At 39.7% G+C, this 20,090-nt stretch overlaps 2 pseudogenes; both read left to right on the forward strand.

The window, feature by feature from the left end:
- The first annotated feature begins 1,615 nt into the window (after positions 1 to 1,615).
- Positions 1,616 to 15,679, forward strand: LOC132654794 (zinc finger protein 182-like; annotated as a pseudogene).
- Positions 15,680 to 16,195: 516 nt separating this feature from the next.
- LOC132654795 (zinc finger protein 717-like) overlaps positions 16,196 to 20,090 on the forward strand; it is a 9,476-nt pseudogene continuing 5,581 nt past the window's right edge.

Here is a 20,090-nt window from a genome sequence, read left to right on the forward strand (position 1 = left end):
CTTCTCTGTTTTTATACTAATAACATGGGATTTCTTACTATTGCTCTGTAATACAGCATATCACGGATGGTGATACCTCAGGAAGTTTTTGGTTCTTGTATTTTGTTTTATTGTATAGGATTGTTTCAGCTATGCTCGCTGTTTTATTTTTCTATATGTAGTTGAGAATTGTTCTTTTAAGGTCTTTACAGAACTGTGTTGGAATTTTGGTAAGAATTGCATTGAGTCTTCTGGGCTGCTTGATAATCTACCATGTTGGTAGAATTGGCTATTCCTGACAGAGCTTGATATTGAGTTGGAAGGCTACATGCAGTTAAAGGCAGCATTAATCACACCATTCCGTTTATAATAGTACATTCTGGTTAAAGTCTGATACAATCCTCAGTTTCTCTGATTTTAGTTATCTCTGTTTACTTTCAAAGCATTATGGGGTGAGTTGTCTAATATACAAAAAAATTAACTTCATGGAAAACATGACCATCAGAGAAGTTAAGGCCACCTCATTTTTCTAATCGTTGAAAATGAGTGTTAGTCCTGGATTTTGAGTTATTTCTCAACCACCTATATAGCCATTTGACTCTATCAGTGTCAAATCCCAGGAACTTAAGTTATTTTCACAAAATTGGCCTCAATCAAAGCAAGATTATTTCTTTTGTAAAAGTTAAAACCGATGAAAAATGGGAACCCTATTAGTTAGATAACTAAGTCTCAAATAGTCATGAGAGCTTCCTTTATGTCTCAAGATTTTCCCTCATAAACTCAAGGCAGGAGTTGTGTCTTTGGGAAGCAAACAATTTCCACAGAGGGTTCTCCTAGTATTCAATTGATGTTATTTAGGATTGGTATGAAAATGACTTCTCAAGTGTGTGAATGATTATTGGGTTTGATTTTTCAGATGCAAAGTTCCACCATAAATTCTATTGAGATAATTGCACCATTTCATGGGTTATGGTCTCAAACTAAAGAAAAAGCAGAAGAGGAGCTGAACATAAGTTTTCTTTGCTTCCCACTGTGATGTTGGATGCCAGGAGACCAGCTGCTTTGAGCTCCTGTCACCATTTCTTTCACAGCATGATGGCCAATACTCTTGAGTTATGAGCCATCATAAAGTATTATTCTTGGCAAGTGGTGGAACAAAGGAAACTTAATGTGATATCAAACAAAAGCATTTAATGGACAAGGTGTGAAGTAGGGTTTATTTTATTGAATAGAAAAGAAGGAAGTGTTCTACTAACGTACGTCTGCAATGAAAGGCCAGCTGTGGAGTTGATTGACTTTGGTCACTTTACAGTGTATTTTTCCTCCCACATTGTTTTTTTCTACATTGAAGATGGCTATGGCCTTGAATCAATGTACCAATCTGGGCTGAAGTCTCCAGGAGAATTGCAGATGGGAAGACACAGAAGGTCATCAGATCCTCTGTGTTTCCATAGAGAAAAGTGTGCCAGGAATTATCAACAACTATAAACCTATGCTTCATTTTCTTTTTGGTCATACAAAAAATGAATCCTGTTTTGACACAGACAGAACTGAATCACAACTTAAATTAGATTTTGTGAAGTTTCTTGCTTCTCTAGTGCCCAATAATAGTAATTCTGTTTCTTTCCTCAGGAAAATGGAGTCAGGCATCTCACAGGCTTTCCAGGAAGAGCTCACTTGCTCCATATGCTTGGGCTGCCTTTCAGACCCAATCACCATAAGCTGTGGACACAGCTTCTGTCGGGCCTGCCTCTGCCTTTTCTGGGAAGACCTGCAAGTTCCTGTCCACTGTCCCCCGTGTAGGCATCCATCCCAGCAGAAGGACTTCAGAACCAACGTTGTTCTGAAGAAGCTGGTGTCCATTGCCAGACAGGACAGCCTCATGAAGTACCTGAACTCTGAGGAGCACAAGTGTGTGACCCACAAGGAGGCAAAGAGGATCTTCTGTGAGGAGAACAGGATCCTCCTCTGTCAATGGTGCTCTGACTCTCAGGAGCACAAGGGTCACAGACACTGTCCCATTGAAGCAGCTGCTGAGAGGCAAATGGTAAGTAATGGTTCTGAGAGAACATGACAGCTGGAGAGAGGAGGCTTAGGAGAGCACAGGAAGATTCCTGTCCTGATGATGTTGAAACAATTACATTCTGAATGGAGGCTTTTTTAAAACAGCTAATGGAGAAAGGGTAATCACAAATGTAAACACAGTTTCAGAAAATAATAATGTAAAGAAAATTTCTAGTTTTATGATTCACTATGCTCAGGTCACTGGAAAATGACATAGTAAATTCATATCTTCAAAAATGTCCATGACTGGAGACTAAATGAGAAAAAAAAATACATTGGAATTAGCTAGAGAGAAGGATCTGGGCATCCCAACCAGATACAAGTTACCCAGACAGTCAGGCTCATAAATCACTTAAGTGAGCAAAGGGTTATGTTGTATTTTTTATTTCTCTTCCCTGAAATCTAAAATTCATAGTCAACAATAGTAAAAAATAAAGGATATTGTGATCCTTCCACTCTCCCTACAGTAATGTGTTCATTGCCTAAGAGTTCATCAGTAGGATTCATTTACCTAAAGTGGATATTTTTTACTTTTTACAGGAGAAATTTCTAAATCTAATGGCATCTTTATGGGAGAAGCTCCAAGAAAATCAGGAGAGTCTAAATGCAGAGAACAGAATGTCAACTCAGTGGATGGTGGGTATGAGACTGATGCTGAAAATCAGCTTGAAAATAGGTTGAGGCAGCTCTCTTGCAAACCTGCTCATTCAAAAGTTGAGAATAAGGCATGGGTGTTGATAATAGGAAAACCTTTTCTGCAGGCCTCTAATTCTGAGTGTGGTATACAAGTCTGCACTCAGAGAGCATGGCCAAGCTGTGGCAGAGAATGTTGAGACTAATGAGTGACTTGCTGACAGTTTGGCACAGTGCCTTGACTCTATGGCTGTGTCATGATATTTAATCACTACATGCAGAATTTCAAATTTGTATGAAAGTATGAATTACCAATGAATACCTTTTCTTCAGGTGGCTCAGGATATCATTAATTTGATAAAAATTCTTAGCAAAATTATGGGTTCATTGATTGTGCCATTAACAAAGTAGAATTGAATGAAATAAAATAATTTCCATTTCTGAAAATACAGCAAATCAGTGTGCAGCACACTGACAGGATCCACTAGTCGAATTTAAACATAGAAGAAGTCAGTTGAGAGGATAAAATGTTCTGTAAATGTGATCTAGAATGTCCCTTTTTCTTCAGGACTACGTGTCTCTTCAGAAAGAAATGATCAGGTTAGAGTATAGGAAACTACAGCCAGTCCTCTATGAAGAAGAAAAGCAGCATATAGAGTGTATGAGAAATGAAGCCCAATGTATTTTAGAACAACTCAGGAAAAGTAAAGCTCTGATGGTCCAAAAGAGGAACCAACTGAAAGAAATGTATCGGGAGCTGATGACAATATCTCAGCAGTCATATGTGGTACTGCTCCAGGTGAGCATGGAGGAGTTCATGAAAGGGCTTTGTTATCTGAGGCCCACACTCTGGCTCTTATACCTAAGATAGCTGTCTACATTCCCTGCAATTATTGTCAGTGGATTTCCTTTTTAGGGATAACCTGGAGACACTAGTTTTTGCCATGATCTTAAAAGAACAAGCTTTTGACAGTGTGTCAGTAGATTCCCTATTAAATATCACATCTTTTTTTTTTTGTTTTTGTAGCTTGCTTCTTTGAAATCCCATTTTCAGTTATTCCTGTTACCAAACATTCCAGTGAGCTTCTACTTGAATATTTCACCTCTATTTATACACAGTTTACCTAATTTCTTCTTTTTAAAGCTGTGTTTTTGAGGGTACTTTGGGAAATAGTGGTTTTGATATATGGTCTTCTTTTTGTGGTACTAGCTGGCTTGAAACTCACAGTTATCATAAGGCCTTAAAACTCTAAATTCTGGAATTATAGCTATGAGGTACCAGTCAGGGGTGAAGTCACAGTTTTGAAGTATTCTCCATAAAAAGTATTCCTATGCTTTGTAGGCAGGCTCAAGGAAAGTCCCCTTTGCAAAGCAAAGTACAATCACTATGCATTTTCTTCTTCAGTGTTACTTTCACAGTGTGAGTTCATCAAGATTTCTCCTCTGCTAATCTTAGTTGGCTTTATTCTGAGACATGAAAATATATTTGCAGGGTGGATCAGTTTGATGATGACTGACATTTATCTGAACTTTATAATCAAACATTGTATGCCATGTCTTCAGAAATCTTAACTATTCTTGTTGTCTTTGCAGGATTTAGAAGACATCTTCAAAAGGCAAGTATAGTCATCATTGCAAGCCAGGATCCTTGAAGTGTGCTATAAAATTGACGAAGCTGCCTTAGCAAACTAAAAATATACTTTAGATAGGAATACTCAATTGCTTGTGTATGATGGTTGAGATTGGTTTCATGTACATGACATTTGTTCTTCTTTACCAGAAAGTGCCTTTACTTACTACATAATAGTGAAGCAGTGTATACAAGAGGGCTTGGTGATAAAATATCTACTTTTGAAATCATAAACCTTGAAGTACATCACCCTTTTTTTCTAGTAGTAGAAGAAATGGCAGAATGCATGGAAAACCAAATGGGAAGCCCGAAGGCTTCAAAAAGAACATCTGGGGGAAACAGCCCTGTCTTCTGTTCGTGGGGTCACTATGATATCAGAAAATGCTTGTGTGAAAGATGTTCAGACAAGTGTTTATTTGTACTAATTAGATTTGTTCTCTTTATGTGTGTGCATGCATGCATGTGTGCCATTGTACATGTGTGGAGGTCAGAGGATGACTTTCAGAAGTCAGTCCTTTCCTTCCACCACAGGTTCCTGGGATTGAACTCAAGTTGCCAGGCTTGTGTGGGAAGGGATTTAACTCCTGAGTCATTGTCTGAACTTGGAGTGAGCATTTCTCCTCATCAGTGTGATGGTGTCTTTAGCACCAGGCAGATCAAAGTCTTCCTCTCCTTGCAGAAGTGAGTCAGTGCAGCTGTGCATGCCCCAGGTGATGAAACCAGAGCTCAGTGTCCTGCCCATCACTGGACTGATTGAGAGGTGCAAGTGCTTCCTAGGTAAGTATCAGCACTACTGAAATGACCAAAGTTGCCCTTCAACAATGACATAAGTGTTGTGTATATGAATTTGTAACTCCTCTGAAGGTTATGTCATTGTAAGTCACATTTCTAATAGTGTTTATTCATGTGGTCACTTAACAAACAACAAGCATAAATGAACATGAATATAATGTTGTATGTGATCCAGGATGAAAATATAGTAACACCTGTTCCTTGAGACATAAGAAATGATAATTAATTCAGGACCATCTAAATCATTCTAAGTGTTGGAGTTATTTGATTGTTTTCCCTTAATCATTTTAGCAGTTGAATTTTTTAAAAGTATGTTACACTTCTTAGTTTAAAAATATATAAAATATAGTGGTGTACACTTGTAATCCCAACATTAAAATGTGGAGCCATGAGGATTGCCTATGAGTCTGAGGCTAGCCTGTTTGAAATAGGGAGTTCCAAGCCAGTCAAAAATATATACCAAGGCTCTCTATCAAAAAAGAATTTAGTAAACATAAAATAACTATATACACCAAGGCATATATCATGAGCAATAAAAATAAAACAAATAGATAGGTCAAGAGGCAGTGTCTTAATTCCCCTGTTAGATCTAAATGTGAATTGTGACTTCATATGGAAAGAGTATCAGAGGAGGGAGGGGTTAAACCAGACAATTACAACCAGGGAACCACTTCTAATGCACATTTATTCTTTACTTGAGTATAAACATGAGTGCTTACATGCAAATAAAAATACCATCATCATTGCTTCTATTTTAGAAATAACTATTAATGGAAACAGGTAAGGACAGTCTTTGCTCCAGACCTAGCTGCAAAGTACACATCTTCCATTTGCCAGGTGTAATGAAAAGCCACCTCTACAGCATCAGCAAATTTTTATCAGGATCCCATTCAGTTTCTTGTGGAATTTCTTGACTTTGAAGTATTTGAGCTACATTTAACCTGCTACCCTTAGCCTTCTCTTTTATAATTCAGGCAATCTCCAGGTACCTCTCTCACCTAAGAATTGTAAACAGTCTTTTCAACTAAATAGTTGTCTTTTGCCTCTTCCTACAGTGAACATATTCTTTGGAAATGCAATCTTACTCCATGACAAGATGAACCTATTTGATGTCATGAAAAGATTCACCTTTAGCTCTCACCATCAGGAGACATCTGTAGGATCAGCTGGACACTATTTTGCTTCCTGTGGATCACAGAGCTTCTTCTCTAGGAAATATTACTGGGAGATGGATTTAATGGACTCTCCTGACTGGGCTGTAGGAGTCTGTGAGGATGAGTATTTAACAAATACAAGGCAGCAGACTGAACCTGAGGGTGTGTTTCTCCACGTGTGTGTGAAACAGGGCAATCAGTACAGTCTCCTCACCACCTGCCCAGTAATTCACCACTATATAGAGAAGCCAGTGGGCCGGGTTGGTGTGCTCCTTGATTGTGAGAGTGGATGTGTGAGTTTCCTGGATGTAGCCAAGAGTTCCCTCATGTTCAGTTACCCTCTGGGTGCCTTCAATTACCCTGTCAGGCCTTTCTTCTCCTTTGGTGGCACATTTTGATAGAAAGCTGTAATCCAGTACTTCAGTGCTGTTTAAGTATTTCCTAATATAATGTTATTTTTTGCCATTAAATATTAAAATACCATTAAATATAAAACATGGTTAACTGTGTTTTCTTTTCTTTGTGGCCCCCAGAGTCTACCCAGAACACCTTTTAAAGCAGGTTTCTCTAGTTTCATTTTTTGTTTCTTAGTTTTTGCATACATGTCAGAAGTACTAATTAGGAATGAAGCTCAAGTTCAGAACTAAAGCCCTTTTTAAATATGCTCAGGAACCCAGTTGGATTTAGAATCATAAAAATATTATTTAGATGTAGGATGCTATCTTAATGCTTCCTAGCACTGATGTGTATTGTGCTGGCTAATTTTATTTTAAATTGACACAAGATAGAGTTTATGTGGGGGAGGGATAGTTGGGTGTGGATGGGTTGGTGTGTGTGTATGTAGACTTGCCTGCCCGGGAACTAGCTCTGTAGACCAGGCTGTCCTCAAACTCACTAAATATCACGACACATCTTCACTTTTAAATGTTCATTGCAATGACTCATTGGTCTGGTTCAAGTTATCTGGCTTTCTGATTCATCAATATTAGGTCCTCAATGGGACTCCTTTCAGTTATGCTATTGTTGCCCTGTGTTATAAAAATCCTGCAGCTTTAAATCAGCAGGATTGGCCAACCTCTTCATATGTCCCAGTCCTTCACAGATGATACAGATGTTGGGATGGGCCAACTCTGAAACCTGGAGCTGAGCCTGGGTGATAGCAGAGCTGGTTGGCCCATTGACTCTCCCTTATCACCACCACCAGGGTGAGCTCTCCAGCACTTCTCTTTATAGGACTCCCAGTGCTGCCATGGGCAGGTGGCAAGGTCAGCTTTCCTGATCTCATGCCCTAAAGCTGGGCAGCTCTACCACACCCATGACTCCAAAGCCAGCTCCACTGTGCTGCCCAGCAGAGGCACTGGGCCCACTCTCCCAAATGCTGCAGCCTGTGAGGTGCTGGGATAGCTCTCTTGCTCTCAAACCCTGGGACTGGCTCACCAATGCCTTCCCCATCAGGGAATACACAGCCCTACTGTGTTGCCCAGGAGAGGTACAGGCTTCACTCTTCCAAGTGCTTTAGCCAGTAGGGAGCAGGGCTAGCTCTTGCTGTTAGAGGTAGTTTTTGTGCACTGTGTGTTTAAAAACTGATTTCTGTACCCAGAGATCTGGTTTCAGTCCAGGCCTTAGCACTGTCATTTCTAGGAAACATCTCCTGCCTCAATGTTGTGTAAACATTGTTCTTACTAACCTTCTGATTAGTTAATAAAGGGCTGAACTGTCAATAGCAGGGAAGGAAAGGATAAGGAGGGACTTCTGATCTCAGTGATGGGGTCCTGGGTTGGGGGGAAGGCATCCTCAAAAGAGGGTTGGCATGAGGACACAGATGAGTAAGGAGGTGCAAGAGAAATACTTAGATGGCAGGTAATGAGCCACACAGCTGGAAAGTAGGCTGGTGTTAGAATAGGTCAGTATATTCTCAGCTATAGTCCCAGATGGTTATAATAAAAAAATAAAAGTTTGCATGTCATTATTCAGGAGCTAGGGTAGGCATATCAACCACTTTGGAAATCAATCTGGCTCTTGTGCTGTCTCTTGAGTTTTTGATCTTAGCCACTGTGATGGGTGTAAGGTAAAATCTTAGGGTTGTTTTGATTTGCATTTCCCTGATGGCTAATGAGCTTGAGCATTTCTTTAAGTGTTTCTCTGCCACTCGATATTTCTCTGTAGAGAATTCTCTGTTTAGCTCTGTACCCCATTTTTTGATTGGATTACTTGATTTTTTGCTGTTTAACTTCTTTAGTTCTTTTTATATACTGGATTAGGCGGAGTTCAGGGAATCTTAGGAAAGAATTGGGAAACAGTAAGATCTGGAGAGGACAGGAACTCCACAAGGAGAGCAACAGAACTAAAAAATCTGAACACAGGGCTCTTTCCTGAGACTGCTATTTCAACCAAGGACTATACATGGAGATAACCTTGCACAGATGTAGCCCACGGCAATTCAGTATCCAAGTGGGTTCCATTGTGATAGGAACAGGGACTATCTCTTACATGAACTGGTTGGCCTGCTCTTTAATTACCTCCCCCTGATGTTGAAGCAGCATTACCAGGCCACCGAAGAGGACAAGGCAGTCACTCCTGATGAGACCTAATTGACTAGATCAGAAGGAAGGAAAAGAAGTCCTCCCCTATCAGTGGACTTGGGGATGGGCATGCATGCAGAGGGTGGAGGAATGGAGGGATTGGGACAGGAGGAGAGAGAGAATTGGGGCAGATACAAAGTGAGTAAAGTGTAATTAATAAAGAAAAATAAAATAAAATAAATTAAAAAAACATTTATTTCGAGTGTGTTGCAAACATAAAATAGCTTAAAAATAAAGAATAGGAGAAAGTCACTTTTTTCTTTTTTCTTTTTTTTCCTTTTATTTTTTTTTTCAGAAAAAAAAAACAATCCCTTGTTTTAGGATAATGAGACCCTGCTTTTTTTTTCTGTCTCAGATAATGAATGATTACATTTTATTAGATAAAATATGGATTCAAAGATTTCAAGGATCAACAAATCTGCCTACAGTGCATCTCTGTGCTCCGGCTTGACACCACTTATTTAGACTCACACAGATACATAACATTTTTAGGATGCTGGAATCCAGATCAGTGTACTGATCATACCCACGGCTTTATCATTAAACTAGAGCCTAAGTCCTAATTAGTAATTCTCACCAGCACGCAAAAACAAAAAAACAACAAACAAGAACCAGTGTGAAAGGAAGTGTTCTGGGTAGAATATATGAATCACAGATACTCAGCCATTTTCTTTTACCCTTTATAGCATTATATTATTTAATGGCTACAAAACATTATAGTAGGAAATACTTAAACAGCACTAAAGTAGTAGATTATAGCTTCCTACGCTCTTGTGTAGCCAGTGGAGAAGAAATGCCTGACAGAGTAAGGGCCAAAGATTGGCACAACTGAGACACACTCCATTGGAGAGAGCCAACCCCTGATATTATTGGTGATGGTCTGCTAGGCTTGTACACAGGGGCCCATCATAACTGTCTTGGAAGAAGTTTTATCCAGCCACTAATAGAAGCAAATGGAGAGATACACAGCCAAACAATTGGCAAGACTCTAGAAGAGTCTTGTGGAAGAGTGGGAGGAAGAGTTGAGGGAGCTGAAGGGGTCAAGGACAGCACAGAAAGACATGCAAAGTCAATTAACCTTGGTCCATAGGGTCTCACAGAGACTGGACCACCAACCAAAGAGCATGCATGGGATGGGCATAGGCTCCCTATGCATATATAGCATATATGCACCTTGTTCTTCAGGTAGGTTCCCTAACAACTAGAATAGACACTGTCTCTGATTCTTTTGCCTGCCTTTGGATTCCTTTCACATAAATGGGGTGCCTTGTCTGGCCTCAGTGGGAGAGGATGCAGCTAGTCCTGCTGTGACTTGATGTACCAGGGTGGGATGGTGCCCATGATGGGCTTCCAAATCTCAGAGGATAATGGGATTTGGGAATGGATGAAGGTGGGACTGAGAGGAGAGACTGAGGGTGTTTCAATCAGGCCATAAAGTGAACAAAATAAATAAATAGGAAAACAATTTAAAATAGCCCCTTACCTATTTTTGGGTCAATATATTTTTTACTTTTTTTATTTAATACAATTCATTCACTTTGTATCCTGTCTATAGCCCCTTCTCTCCCCCCTCCCAGTCCCACTGTCTTTCCCTCATCTCCTCCCATGCCTCTCCCCAAGTCCAGGTGGATCAGCTGGACACCAAGAGGACCTCTTCCCCATCCACCTGACCCTAGTATATCAGGTCTCATCAGGACTGGCTGTATTTGTCTTCTGCTGAGGTCTGGTAAAGCTGTCCCCACCTCAGGGGAAAGTGATCAAAGAACTAGCCACTGAGTTCATATCAGAGACAGCCCTTATTCCCCTTACTATGGTACCCACTTGGAGACTAACCTGGCATGGGCTATATTAGAGCAGGGGTTCTAGGATATCTCCATGCATGTTACTTGGTTGGAGTATCAGTCTCAGAAAAGACCCCCTGGGCACAGAATTTTTGGTTCTGTTGGTGACCTTGTGGACTCCTGTCCCCTCCAGGTCATTCTATCTCCTTCTTCTTTCCTAAGATTACCTGCACTCTCTCCAAAGTTTGGCTATGGGTCTCAGCATCTGCTTCAATACCTTACTGGGTAGAGTCTTTCAGAGGCCCTCTCTGGTAGGCTACTGTCTGGTTCCTTCGAAAAAACTTTTTTTAAAGGAACGAATGAAGGAAGAAAGGAAAACAGGAAGGAGAAAAGAAAGGAGAGCATAGCTTTAGTCCCAGCATTGGGAGGCAGAAACAGGAAGATCTCTGTGAATTCCAGGCCAACTTTGTCTACAGAGTGAGTTCCAGGAAAGTCAGAGCTACATAAAGAAACCCTGTCTTAGCCAAACAATATGACAAACTAGGGGAGACTTGTGGAAAAGTGAGAGGAAGGATTGAGGGAGATAGTGCAGTCAAGCAAACCACAAGACCTGTAGAATAAAGTAACCTGGGCTCATTGGGGCTTACAAAGATTGAACCACCAACCAGAGGGCATTAATGGGATGGACCATGTAGCAGATGTTCAGCTTAGTCACCATATGGGTCCCCCAACAAGGTGAGTAGGATTTGTCTCTGACTCTGTTGCCTGCATCTGGATCCCTTTCTCCTAGCTGGGCTACCTTGTAAGGCCTTAGTGGGGGAGGATGTGCTTAGTCCTACTGTGACCTGAGGTGCCAGCGTGGGTTGGTACCCATGGGGTGTATACTCTTCTCTGAGAAGGAAAAAGGTGGGGGCTTAATGAAGAGATTGGGAAGAAAGGAGGAAGAAGGCTAAGATAAGGCTGTCAAGTGGTTAAATAAATAAATAGGTAAATGGAAGAAAAAATGAAACCCTGTTTTAAAAACAGGTGAGGAAAAAATAGTCAACCATCTTTTATATTTAATAGAATTTTAATATTTCATAGCAATAGAAGGAATAAATTTACAGAAGGAAACCCTTAAACAGCACTAAAGTACTGGATTACAGCTTCCTATGGTCATGTGTGGCCAGATGAGAAGAAAAGCCTGACAGGGTAATTGAAGGTGCCAGGAGAGTAACTGTATATGAACGAAGTCTTGGCGACTTTCAGGAAACTTGCACATCTATCTTCACAACCAAGGAGCACACCAACACAGCCCACTGGCTTCTCTACACAGTGATGGGTTTATTCTCACTTGGTGAGGAGACTGTACTGATTACTCTGCTTCACACACACAAGAGGAAATGCACCCTCAGGTTCAGTCTGCTGGTTTCTCTTCCTCAACCAGGCATCCTGACACACCCCTACAGCCCAGTCCCAAGAATCCTTCAAATCTAGTTCCCAGGAATACTTTCCAAAGGTGAAGCTCCATGATCCCCAGGCAGCAAAATAGTGTCCCGCATATTCCACTATTATTTCATAAGTAAAGGCACTTTCTGATAAAGAAGAACAGATATCATATACATGAAACCAATCTCAAGCATCATACACAAGCAATTGATTATTCCTGTCTAAAGTATATTTTTAGATTGCTAAGGCAGATTGGTCAGTTTTATAGCATACTTTAAGGATCCTGGCTTGCACTGATGACTATACTCACCTTCTGAACATGTCTTCCAAATCCTGCAAAGACAACAAGAATAGTTTAGATTTCTGAAGAAATGACATACAATGTTTGTATATGAAGTTCATACAAATGTTAGTCATCATCACACTTATTGATCTTTCAAATTTATTTTGATGTCTTAAGAGAATACCAACCAAGCAAATGAGCAGAAGAGAATTCTTGAAGAAATCAGACTATGAGGGCAATAATTAAGAAGAACATGCATACATAGTGAACATACATTGCTTTACAACCTGCAGCTGTTTACAAATGTGACATTCTTTGAGCCTGTCCACAATGCACAGGCATGCTTTTACTAAGACTACTTTAAAAGTATGACCTCACCCCTGCCTGACACCACATGCCTAAAATTCCAGAATTTGGGGTTTTAAGACCTCAGGATTACTGTGAGTTTCAGGCCATCATTCACCACCAAAAAAAGTTCATACTTCGAAGATTCATCTTCCAAAGAACACACAAAATTACATTTTGTAAAGAGAAGAAAATAACTATAAATTTCATTAAAACTGTACATAATTTTAAAGTAGAGACAAAAAGGATGAATATGTAGTAACAGGAATAACTCGGTTTGGGATTTCAAGGAAGCAAGCTACAAAAGCAAAAAAATAAGGAGATGTTCAATGGGGAATCCACTGACACAGGGTCAAAAGCTTGCTCTTTTAAGGTTATGACAGAACATAGTGTCTCCAGATTATCCCTAAAATCCACTAACAATAGTGCAGGGAATGTAGACAGCTATCTTAGATGTAATAGTCACAGTGTGGGCCTCAGATAAAGAAGCTCTTTCATGCACTCCTCCATGCTCCCCTGGAGCAGCACCACATATGGCTGCTGGGACACTGTCATCAGCTCCCGATACATTTCTATTAGTTGATCCCACTTTTGGACCATCAGGTCTTCACTTTTCCAGAGTTTCTCTAAAATAGTTTGACCTTCATTTTCCATACACTGTACATGCTGCTCTTCTTCTGCATTGAAAACTGTATGGAATTTCCAAGATTCAAACTGGATGGCAGAATTTTGAATACAGTGGAGAAAGGAAAAGGAGGCAAAACTATTGAAAAAAGATTAGTACATCTAAGCAACTTTAAATGGGATTGACTTCCTGTAAGCATAATGAATACAAAGAAGTTTCTGTTAAATCAAATGTCATGACTAAGGTAGTGAAGGCAACTTTCAGTAACAACTGTAACCCCACTAAACAACAAGCTACATTCTCAGGGAGGAAATATTGTACATGCCTTGAAAGAAGGAAAACATTTACTAGCAAATTAGGCCTTAAACATTTTTTTAAGTTTTATTAATTATACTTTATTCACTTTGTATCCCTCCATAAGCCCCACCTCCTCCCCTCCTAATCCCACCTTCCCTATCCCTTCTTCAAGCATGCCCTTCCCCGAGTCCACTGATAGGGGAGGTCCCTCTCTCCTTCCTTCTGATCTTAGTCTATCAGATCTCATCAGGAGTGGCTGAGTGGCTGCATTATCATCTTCTGTGTCCAGGTAAGGCTACTCCCCCCTCAGGGGTAGGTGATCAAAAAGCATGCCAATCAGTTTATGTAAGAGGTAGTCCCTCTTCCCATTACTATGGAACCCACTTGGACACTGAACTGCCATGGGCTACATCTGTGAAGGGTTTCTAGGTTATCTCCATGCATGATACTTGGTTAGAGTATGAGTCTCAGGAAAGACCCCTGTGTTCAAATTTTCTGGTTCTGTTGCTCTCTTTGTGGAACTCCTATACTCTCCAGATCTTACTATTATTTCCCACATCTTTCATAAGATTCCATGCACTCTTCCCAAAAGTTGGCCATAAGTCTCAGCATCTGCTTTGATAGTCTACAGGGAAAAGCCTTTCCATGGTCCTCTGTGGCAGGTTCCTAACTTATTTCCTGTTTTCTTCTTCTTCTGATGCCCATCCTCTTTGCCTTTCAGGATGCGGACTGATCACTTTAGTTAGAGTCCTCCCTCTTGTTTAGTTTCTTTACAAGTACAGATTTTAGTAGGTTTATCCTATATTATATATATATATGAGTGAGTATATACTGTGTGTGCCTTTCTGCTTCTGGGACAGCTCACTCAGGATGATCTTTTCCAGATCCCACCATTTACCTGCAAATTTCATGATTTCCTCATTTTTCATTGCTGAGTAATATTCCATTGTGTAGATATAGCACAATTTCTGAATCCTCTCTTCAGTTGAGGGGTGTCTGGGTTGTTTCCAGCTTCTGGCTATTACAAATAAAGCTGCTACAAACATGGTTGAGCAAATGTCTTTATTGTGTACTTTTCCCTCTTTTGGATATATGCCTAGGAGTGGTATGGCTGGATCTTGAGGAAGTGCTATTCCTAGTTTAGACCTTAGAGTTTATCAGAGGACACATAAAGAAAGAAAGCTCATGTGTGCATTCAGTGTGAGAAACACTTTAGCACTAAATCTTCCCTTACTATTCATCAGAGAATTCACACAAGAGAAAAGCCTTTTAGATGCAGTGAATGTGATAAAACCTTCAGGCAAAAGTCAGCCCTCATTGTACATGAGAGGACTCATACTGGGAAGAATCCCTTTGAATGTTGTGAGTGCGGTAAAGCCTTCCAATATAAGTGGTACCTCAAAATGCACCAGAGAACTCACACTGGTGAGAAACAGTATGAATGTAAAGACTGTGGAAGAGCCTTTCTGAAGAGGTCATACCTCAGAATGCATCAGGGAACTCACAAGAGTGATAAACATTATGAATGTGAAAAATGTGGAAAAACTTTCCATGATAGGTCATACTTCAACATGCACCATAGAACACACACTGGTGAGAAGCCCTATGCATGCAATGAGTGTGGAAAAGCCTTTTACCAAAAGTCAGACCTCAGGAGGCATCAGAGGATCCACAACAGTGAGAAATTACCTGAATGTAAAGAGTGTGAAAAAAAGCCTTTCAAAATAAGTCATACCTCACAACTCATCAATGAATGTAAAGTGTGGAAAAGCATTTCAAAACAAGTCGTATCTCAACAAGCATCAGATAAGTCATGTAGGTGAGAAGTCCTATGAATGCAATAAATGTGGGAAAACCTTTCAGTGGAAGTTAGTCCTCAATGAGCATCATAGAATTCACACAGGTGAAAAGCCCTATGAATGCATTCAGTGTGGGAAAACGTTTGGCTATAAATCATCCCTTATTGTACATGAGTTGATTCATTCTGGGAAGAAACCCTATGAACGTCTCTGTATGTGGAAAAACCTTTTCACAGAAATCAGACCTAAGTAGGCATCAAAAAACTCACAGTCATGGGGAGCTATGATGATAATGGGTACAGAAAGATATTTGCCTGACATTTAAGCCTCAGAATAAACCATGTACTCCAAGAATCCACTTAAGGATGAGTAGTATAGGTTTTCTTTCTATAAAACAAATCTCAGTTTACAGGAGAGAACACACCCGGGGTGAGAAAGTTTAGGAATTATTGAATGAATATAAAGGAAGTTTCACCAGAACTTGCACTTAAGCAGTTGTAAGGAAAGTCACACAGAAGAGAATTTTTATAAATGTAATACATGTGGAAAAATGTTTTACTAGAGGTCAAAACTTGGTGTGTTTCTAAGTATTTATGTAGGAGAAACATGAATCTCAAGAATATAAGAGTTGTAACCATGTGTTTTCTTTGATATAGCTGAGATAACTCATATTGAAGAGAATATCAATGCCATGAATGTGGAAAATACTTCTATAACATAATTTAGAAACAAATTGTGAATATGATTAATGTTGGAGATCATTTTGACCTCATTCATGCCTTAATATTCATGAGAAAGTCGACATGGGAAAAACCTCTTTAAGAAATATAATCATTAGAAAACTGCCTGGAAGTCACACCTTGTTAAATATGAGATCATCCTGTGAGGAGAATCTCTGTGAATGGGGTCGTTGTGGCAACATTCTGCTAGCAGTTTCCCCAAGCATGCATCAGAGAACTCACTTGAGAAAAGAAAGCTTCTAATGTTGAAAACCTATTAACTACCTATCACACCTCAGCAGGGATCAGACAGCACAGTCTAAGGGAAGTCTTACAGTGTGGAAGAACATCGTTAGAAATCAGCCTCCACTTGTTGCCATCACAAGTTAAGTGAGCTACTCTTAGGTCATGAACCCTAGTGCTTTTAGACTTGGCAATCTGAAGAATAGCAGGCAGTTTTTTCCAGTTTCTGTGTCATGTCAGAGTGAGGTGCATGTTACCCCAAGGATATCTTTGCAAAAGTTGTTGAGAGATATTTTCTGGGATTTAAGATTTGTTTGAAGAAAACATCTTTCTCCTTTATTTCTCTTTTATATGTCTGGTACATTAGTGAGAAATAAATGTCTGTAATGTTTAGTCTTCTCGACTGTGATTTCTTCTCATTATATTGCTAACAGTTCATTATTGGCAAGTCACTTTATGAATATAGGGAATCTTTCTGAGAGATGTTAAGTAGCCTTTTATACTCCATACAGTACCTTCATACAGAAGAGAAGCCTGCCTTTTCATTTTCCATTTCCAGGTTAATTCTAGAAGAATCAAGTGTGGAAAAACCCACAATGAATCTTTTTTGTGAATGCATTTTATCATGCAGGTATAGCTCATTGCAGAAAAAAGTAGATAATTGTTAATTTTTTTTAAATAATGTATCAGATTCCTTGGAATTGGTGGTACAGATAGTTGTGAGCTACCATGTGGGTGCTGGGAATTGAACCCGGTCCTTTGGAAGAGCAGACAATGCTCTTAACCATAGAACCATCTCTCCAGGCCCATCAGATATTTTCATAGTAATTCCAGTTTTATATAAAATTGTAATAAACAGAGATGTACCAATTCATGTATTATGCATATGGACACAGGTAATGTTAAACATAACTTTAACAACAAATATTTGAGTCTTCACCAGACATGAAGCCTGAGTAGTGATACAGTCTGTGCTGGTATATTTGACTAAGCTTGGAGACATTCTTGTTTACTTAACTGGATGTTGGTAGCTGCTGAGTGTCAGCTCCTGGGTAGTAGTCAGCTCCAGGGATCTGATACATTGCTATTGAAGCAGTGACCAGTCCCCCTCTCCCCCCAGTATCTGGATTAATGAATAGGTGTTTCATGTTAGAGATTTCTCAAAATTGGATCCCTTAATGGTGATGAGACAATACATGCAGCAAATATGATAAATGCTGTGAGAAATTAGTGTGCTCTGCCATTTTCAGTTGCTGTAATAAAACACTTGATGTTTAGAACTTTTATCAAGAAATTAAATTTATTTTGATGACAGCCTTTTAGGTTAAAAATGCAAGAGCAGGTAGTTTCATCATTTTAGCATCTACTGTAGATGTACTTGGTTGTTTTATAATATATTGGAGAGTCACAAAGGGATCAAGCTAAGTAAAGAGAGAAAACAAATGTGCTTTGGCATTGCACTAAAAACAATACAAACTGATGGGACTAACTATGAGATTATCACAATCTCTTTTGTGGCATTTCCCCTTGATCCAGTCACTATGTCCTCCCCTCATCACAATATAGTTAGTAGAGATTCACTCACCTTTCAGCATTACTGCACCATGGGCCAAGTTGTACTCAGCACGTCAGCACGCCAACCTTTGAAAGGAATTTCACATTCATACCATTGCCAACTCATATCATTTTGAGTATGAAACATAGAATTATACCATGCTTGTTTTTTTACTAACGTATATAAAATTTTAATTTACCTAAGCATTTTTGTTGTTATTTTGAGCCAGGGTCTCTTTATTATGTAGCTCTTTCTGCCCTGGATCTTGCTATGCAGACCAACCTGACCTTGAAACTTTGAATGTTGACCATGCTAACCTTGAACTCACATATCTGCTTTTCTCCTTTTCCCAAGTCTAGGATTAAAGGTATGTGTCCCGACCCGAGGGACTTCAAGGGGTTCCTAAAGAGAGGGGTGGAAGGAATGAGGTAGAGAACAAGAGACGCAAGGAATGAAGGCTAAGTCTGTTTGTCTGATCAAAGCCTCGTTTATTAGAAATGTTTACCCAACTTATATAGGGAGAAGGCAAGAAAAGAGGGAAGGTTAAATTACTGCTGCAGGAGATAGGAAGAGTGCTTTCACAGCTTAAATATTGCACCTGAAGATACTGTGAGGATGTTTTCTTAAGATATCTCACGGATGCTCTACAACTAAGAGACAGATGTCCTCACAAATCTATCACCCATGATTTAGGGTCCTAGGTAACTCTTTCACTAAATAGCTTTAGGTCTCCACTAAATGACCTTTGCTCACTATTTGGCTTTGGCTTCAGTAAATAGCTTTGTCTCCACTAAATAGCCTTGGCTTATTATTTGACTTTAGCTTCAGTAAATAGCTTTGGCTCCCGGCAGGTATGTGTCACCATTCCTAGCCAGTTTTTATTTTTATTACCCAATCATAAGTAAAGTAAAACACTCCCCCCCCCCATGTCTTCAGTGTTTGCAGCGATACCCAGTAATCTAAAGAAAGTGTTTTTTGTAGAAATATACATTCATAGTACAGTACTTTGAATGGATTAACCCTGAATTACCACAAATATCTATGATCAATGGCAATATTTTATTCCATTTAGTTCACTCAGCAAAAAGAAGGACCAGACCCTTGTCTTTGAGATAGTGTTTCTTAGCAACCAACACAGACTTCTTCTGTGTAGCTCCTGACCTCCAGCCAAAAGTCCGCAGCCCCTAATCTTCAAGGATGAGCTAACCACCTCCACCTTCAATTGCAGCTGCATCCACACTTGGCAGGACTGGCCAAGCTTGAGCACCTAAGACTACCCAATTATCTTACTTTATAGCTTCCTCATCCAATCCTAAATTGCCAAAACTGCAACTTCAAATTTCCCGTAATTTTTCTTTTAAAAACCTAAAGCCTTTGTCTCCAGGTGCCACAGTTTGCTGACTGGCAGGGGTGGCCCCATTGCGCAATGGTTAAATTAAATGTCTTCCTTTTACATTGAGTCGTGGTCTGTGGGGGTTTCTGGGAAGTGTGTGATCTTGAACTCCTGAGCTGTGAGACCCCAGGTCTTACAAATGCAGGTTCTGGAAGAAGAATTTCCCATGTGTTGAAATTGGTAGCTGCCTAGGTGTACGTATGCATGCCAAAGGATATAGAACTAGTTACTCTCTGTAACTGACTCTCTAGTTATGGAGTCCTAGATACATGTCCACTAACAACTACTCAATAAATTAAACTTTAAAGAAAGAAAAAAGTATATTTTCTTTATTTTATGTGTGAGTATTTTCCCTAAATGTATGTATGTATGTAAGTGTGTGAAGAGTTTAAGTTAGCCTGGGTTACTCCATTTTGAAATAAGGAGGCATTTTGACTGGGAGCTGAACTCATGTACTAGGAAATATCACAGAATGTGCACCTGCCAGAAAACAAAGTTAGTTCTCCAAGCAATGGCCTCCAGGAAATATCACAGAATAAATGTTTAGTAAAAAATAGATACAATCTCCCTGGCAATTGTGATTATGTAAACAGTCACCTGTCTCTTATGGCTTTTACCCAATTCTGTAACATCAAGGTGTGAAACACCCTGCTTTCTCTCATGGAAACATGTACCCACCTCCCCTGCTTGCTGTCATGGAAACCCCCTGCTTACAGTTTTTCCCTTTAAAAGGCCTGCTCGCTCAGGACTCAGGGTCTAACTTCTCTACTGCTGTGTCAGTGAGACTT

Source organism: Meriones unguiculatus, chromosome 6, assembly GCF_030254825.1.
Source record: "Meriones unguiculatus strain TT.TT164.6M chromosome 6, Bangor_MerUng_6.1, whole genome shotgun sequence".
Lineage (NCBI taxonomy): Eukaryota > Metazoa > Chordata > Mammalia > Rodentia > Muridae > Meriones > Meriones unguiculatus.